Consider the following 6376-nt stretch of genomic DNA (forward strand, 5'->3'; position numbering starts at 1 on the left):
TGGGCCACCTGCGGCCACCCCGGGCCACCTGCGGGCACTTCTGGCCACCTCTGGGCCACCTGCGGCCCCCCAGGCAACCTATGGGCCACCTGCGGGCACCTCTGGCAACCTCTGGGCCTCCTGCTGGCACATCTGGCAACCTATGGGCCACCTGTGGTCACCCTGGGCCACCTATGTGCACCTGAAGGCACCCCGGGCCACCTATGGGCTACCTGCAGGCATGGGGGGCAAACTGTGGGCACAGCAGACTACTTGTGGGCATGCTGGGCTCCTGTCGTGCTGGGCTAGCTGTGTGCCATGCTGGGCTCCTGTCATCCTGGGCTAGCTGTGTGCCACCCTGGGCTCCTGTCATCCTGGGCTAGCTGTGTGCCACACTGGGCTCATGTCATACTGGGCTAGCTGTGTGCCACACTGGGCTCCTGTCATCCTGGGCTAGCTGTGTGCCACGCTGGGCTCCTGTCATCCTCGGCTAGCTGTGTGCCACACTGGGCTCCTGTCATACTGGGCTAGCTGTGTGCCACCCTGGGCTCCTGTCATCCTGGGCTAGCTGTGTGCCACCCTGGGCTTGTTCTGTGTCACCCTGGGCTCTGTTATGCCGCCTTGGGCTCACTGCCTGCCAGGCTGGGCTCGTGCCACACTGGGCTTGTGCCACGCTGGGCTCTCTGCAGGAACCAAAGTGCTCTGCACCAAGGCAGGCAGCCCCTGCCTCCTCCCTCCCCTGCGTGCACCAGAAAGGTGCCCTGGTGTGACCTGAGCCCAGGGAAAATCCAGCCCAGGAAGAATCAGGGTAAGGCTGAGTTCAAAGCCACCACGGGGAGCTGCTTGCCCAAGGCCAGCTGGTGTGTGGAGGGCAAAGCTGCTTGCAGCCCTAGACTGCCAGCTGAACCCAGCCTAGGCTGATAATCATCAATATCTAGTACCACTGGGGCAGAGTTTTTCTGGAGAGCATGACACCTCATGGATTTTCCATGCTGGAAGATGCTTGCATTGCTGAAAACTGGGGATTCAGCGGTGGGCAGTGAAAAAGGCAGGCTCTGAATGACAGAGGGAGACTCACACTTCAAAAAAAGGGTGGTTTCTTCCAAGACTTTTTTGTCCAGTGATAAGGGCATACCCAGAAGGTCCCCACAGCACTTCCAAGTCTGTTGTAATAGGGGAGAGGGCAAAGTGTATCACAGCAGGTCCCCAGGTCCCTGGCTGTTTGCACTCTCAAGCATTAGACAGGTAAATTAGGATTACAGTAGTACAGATAAAGCTTTTCTGAGGAGGCTGTAACTGCACATTCATCCCCAGCCAGGAGCTGTGGCAGCAATCAGAAATAACCTAAAATGCAAAGCTTTGAGGATATCAAAAGATCTCAAGGGTATCAAAACTCACATTATTGTCTTGACAGCTGGGCTGGAAAGAAATTCGGGTTTATATCTGGGGGTATGACCAGGATTCATCAAAATGAGTCCAGTCCACACGTTCAGTCAGGTCTGGAGGCAGATGCACTGTCCTGGGAAGCCATCTAGAGGAAAACACTGGAATTAAGGGAAAATGGCACTTAAAACCATTCTCAAACTTGTTCACATCTCTAATTACTGAAACACCACCTCAAAGGATGTTTGAATCTAAGCATCTGTGAGAGAGGTGAGTTTGGATGCTGAATCCCCTTAAAAATTAACTCACTTTTCTTCTTTGGAATCAAACAGGTATTTTTGAAAGCAGGCATTCAAATGTGGAAACAGATTCTTGAGGGGTTTTTTTGTTGGCAAAAAGAAGAGCAGCCAAGTTTCTGGTGCCCCCCACATTCAACAGCTATATCACACATAGATTTTTTAAATAAAAAAATATGAAAAATACCAAAATCCTTGAATTTAAGCTCTGTTAAAAGCTCCACAAAAGTTTTAAGGGAAAGAAAAAAGGAAATAAAATTGAGAAGAGAAACTTGCACATTTTTTACCTTTAACTGCCAGGTTACCTCATATGAAATAAGCCAGATGACTGCCACTGCATAATCACAAATATCAGGAGAGAGGGTTTTGAAGAGAAGATGAAGAATCCTAGCTGGAAACTGTCTCTACATACTGTCAGGATCAGTGAGTGTTCCCTAACTCAGCTGTGTCTGAAATAAGCAGAGAATTTCCACGGCCTGCTGGCAGAGTTTAACACCTTGGTGTGTTTTTATAGGAATACCTCTAGAAATGCAGCTCAGGGAGGCACCTGGTATTACAATTTTCCTCTCAGGCCAACAGCTCTGGAGGGGAGACAGAAATTACCCAGAGAGCCCAAGTGTCTGGCTTCAAGCAGGAATGACTCAGTGTCTGGACTGGGAACAAATATAACAACTTTCTGGTATGGAAATAAGGAGCAGTGCTGAAAATGAAAGGATATGAACTCCATCAAAATATATTTGGTTTTTTGATTCCTGAGTTCAGTCTCTTTATGCTTAAGCACCTCAGACACATATAAAATAGAAAACTCATCAATATTGCACAGTTAACTTGTTTAGATTAAAAGAAAATTAATTACTAATGTAAAACATTTGCAGGTACTTTGAAGCCAGGGGGAATGGAATAATCTGTGAGCATTTATTTCATGTATCTATTTCCAGCTTGAATTATAATCTAAATATGTGTTTGAAGTGATTTTTTTTTATTCATTATGATTTTGACCCATGTACAAAGTTGCTACCAAATTTGGATTGGGAGTTAAAAGACAGTTCTAGATATATAACATTTTCCTAACCTACTCTTCAAATTTCATTGAAGTATGAATTATTTTACTTCTTTACTGCTTTAGATTTACCTTGAAGCAATGGAAACTAGTAGATGCTACATTGTAGAAACCTATAAAAACAAGAAGCAAAAGCAGATTTATAGTAAAACTGAAGTTAGTGCATTTTGCATATAGTAAATAAAAACTAGATGCAAATTATTTTAAACTTCACGTAATTCAACCAAAAAGTCAAATAGCTTTAAATACTACACATATTATATGTGACAGCATTAGAACTTTAGGAACTTTACTTTTTAGAGGTATTGTCCCTTTTAATTGCAGTTCTACTCTGAAAAGGAAAAAAATAAGAAATATTCCGGAATTTTATCTGATTCTTGTAAAGCAACCACTGCACTCTTTCTTGGCAAGAGGTCTTTTTCCAAATTGTCACCTTTTCAAAACCAACATGAACTTTTATTCACAAAGTCCATCTCTGTTAGTGAGACCCCCTAAACTACACTTTCATAGAGGTTTTTAAGCCTGCAGGTACAAACAGACACTCATACCTTTGTGGGAGTAACAAGGATCTGTCACATCACAGTGCTTCTCTCTAATTATCAGTCTGAAGTTGTCCCAAAGTGAATCCCATCCATGTTTCCACTCAGAAGTGCTAAACCACTGCCCTGAAACATTCCATAAGCATGCCTGTTAATTCTGTGAAATTGCATCATTGTCAGAATTAATTTTGCATTTTTGCCAGTTGTTTCCTGCACAGACACTTGCAACAGAATATAAACTGAAAGAACAACCAACACAACTTTTTTAAAGCCATTTTCATGGCACTTTTAACTGTATTTTATTCCAGTTTACAAGAGCAAGAAGGTAGTCAGGCAGTCAGGGGGATTCTTTGGGTGGTCCTGTGCAGGGTCAGGAGTTTGATGATCCTTATGGATGTGTTCCAACTTGGGATATTCTATAATTCTATAGAATGTATTCAGTGGTAACTCAAGCCAGTTTTGGCTTCCATTTGTTTGTTTAGTTTGCTGGGTTTGTACATGTGCAGCTTATGGACTGTACTTAGTGTAGATTTACTTTTATTCTCAGCAAGTCATAGAAACTGATTTTTTCTGACTTGCAGTGGCTTGAAGGAAAAAACCAGCAGTGAAAAGCACATTTACCTCCAAAACAAGTTGATACACTCCCTACACACATATCACTTACATGACAGAGCTCCATTTTTGCAGAACAGTGTTACCTGGATCTATGAAGAGGCTCAGGCAGTGTTTGAATGCTCACAGTTCATGTTACACCTGTATTTATAGGCACAACTGTGTTCATAGAGCCTTTGCAGCCAAGTTCCTACCAGCCTTGGAAGGCTGTTTGTACAAATGAGGTTGCTAAACTGCAAGAACTTTTGAAAGGAAAATGAGCTGGACATTAAAACTGTGCTTGAGGTATGTCTGAAAGCCATTTGGGCTAACAATTCTGTGTTTTCAACTTTAAAAACCCCACTCAGATCTCTACAGTGCAAACCTGGGAACACAGAGCAGCAGTTCCACAATGGAAAGGCTGTGTAACTACAGTGTCAAATAATACCATTTTTCACATCAGTGCAGGGTTCTTGATCATAGACAATCTATCATGATTACAGAATAAAACTTAAACCTCCTTTAAAAAAGGAAAACCTTTTGCCAAGCTGATCTGGTTTTTGTTAGATGAAGTACTGCTGTCAGATTTGGATAAATCAAGAGCTAAACTTTTGTGCTTCTTGATTTCATTTTTCCCTTGTGTTCACACTTTCCATTTGAAATGTGTCCCAGTGGTTCTGTGATTTCACACTGTCCTTCTGTATGCTCTAAGAGTCTGATAGTGCTGCCTTCTAAGTGGAGTTCTGCCATGGACTAAGCTCAAAGGAACCAGGCTTCTGGTTAACTTCCAGCCTGACAGCAAAGACTGTGTCAGGCCTTTTACAAAAAGCTGATTTCGATGTCTTGAGGGCTTTCCCAGGGTCTTACAACAAAGCAGTGTCATGAGTAAAGATACAAAGATAAAAAATGTCTTGATAAAGATATAAAATATAGAGATATTTTAGATATATCCAAAGATATAAGAATGTTTTACTGAGTAATTCTAAATTTGAGAAATTTTAAACACCACATGTGAAGAGGAATGGAGTGACCATGTTTGTTAACCTGACTGACTCACCTTCTCTTTGGTGCCTTTACTCACTTTCAGGCCAGTCAGTATTTACCCATTCCCTCTGACTAACTCCTCAGTCCTGCCAAAACTGTAAAGACATAAAAACAACTGGGGAAACAGGAGAATTATATCTTTAAGGCTTTTAAAATTAGAGAAAAGTCCTGAAATCCTACTAATCTAATGTGACATCAGTTTTGACAAAAACTGAACAGCAGGTGAATGCCTGTAACAAGTTTGCACTGGAAACTTGTAAACTAGCTTAGGAAGGAGATCTCAGGATAAAATATTCTCTTAATTCCTTCTAACAAAGTCTTTTTAAAAGAATTCCTTACATGCAGCTGTAATTATTTCAGAGTGAGAAGTTCACTAATATGTACTGAGGTGAAATAATTCAAGGCCTCTGACTGTCCAAAGTTTCTTCAAACTTGGCACTTTTACAAAGGAAGTCAAAAGGAAGAGCAATGTTAGGAAGAGAATGATGGTGTCAAAGGCAAACGATTTTGACTGGGAGGCTAGGATAGGTCAGGTGTATGAATTGATGTGGGAAAATAAGTTCACACTAAAATCAATAAACCTCAGCCTAGATATTACCTCTCAGAATATAAAATTAGCTTTCATTTTTGCTTTAGTTTATGTTGTTTTGTGTTTTTAAAAATTCAAGTCAGTGTACCCCCATAGGTCTGGATGGAGTAGGGCTGGGAGGGGTTCAGTGAAGTGTCCTGCACCACAGCAATGGAAAGATCAATTATTCCCCAACTTAGTCAGTTCATTTGCATCAGAACTGGAAAGATGACTGTGATGACAAGGTCCAGGCCTGCTGAGTTAATGTTCCATGTTATTACTTACATGCATTTCATGATCTTATCCATAGTGCCTTTTCTGTCTATCTATCTATCTATCTATCTATCTATCTATCTATCTATCTATCTATCTATCTATCTATCATCTATCTATCTGTCTATCTATCTATCATCTATCTATCATCTATCTTAATTTTAAACCACATAATTCAATCATCTGTGCTTGCTGACCTCCAGTGAAGTTAAGAGTTAGACCTATTCTCTTAAGAATCCAGTCTGGTCACTCATCATCTGGTATTTTATCTCTTATGACTCATCTTGTTTACTCATTCCATGCAGCTAATTTTTTTTTTACCCCACTAACTAATTCACATTGAAATTTCTTGTTCTTTGCTGAAATGCCTACTTTTTATAAATGGGATTTTTCTAAGCAGATATATTTTGTCTTCTTTTTTAAAGTGTGTAAGAAAACATAGAAAGGACTCACCTTTTTTCAGTGAAGATCTCTCTGAGGGAATACACTGCAGGTAGGTTAGCCAAATGCAGAATCCTGTGGCTCATAAAAAGGAGTACTTCTCTTCTATGGCCACGATTACAAGTTTTTATAAGGATTTATAAAAGGACTGTTGAGGAGATTAGTGGAGATAAAGAAATGTTTCAGTGTTCAGAGGATGAGC

The 6376-nt window shown here is 41.4% G+C and overlaps 1 protein-coding gene across 2 annotated transcripts in view; it reads right to left on the minus strand.

Moving 5' to 3' along the window:
* Nucleotides 1-6275, minus strand: part of DHRS3 (dehydrogenase/reductase 3) — a 39224-nt gene extending 32949 nt beyond the window's left edge. Inside the window, exons 1-5 of one of the 2 annotated variants that reach the window (XM_015648380.3) lie at nt 6187-6275; nt 4906-4987; nt 3267-3383; nt 2791-2831; nt 1378-1510 (exon numbers count right to left, since the gene is read on the minus strand). The gene's annotated coding sequence lies outside the window, so the exon portion shown is untranslated. Of the gene's footprint in view, nt 1-1377; nt 1524-2790; nt 2832-3266; nt 3384-4905; nt 4988-6186 lie in introns of both variants that reach the window. The other variant, XM_015648381.3, reaches the window with a different exon arrangement.
* Between the last annotated feature and the right edge of the window lie 101 nt (nt 6276-6376).

This window comes from Parus major, chromosome 21 (assembly GCF_001522545.3).
Source record: "Parus major isolate Abel chromosome 21, Parus_major1.1, whole genome shotgun sequence".
Lineage (NCBI taxonomy): Eukaryota > Metazoa > Chordata > Aves > Passeriformes > Paridae > Parus > Parus major.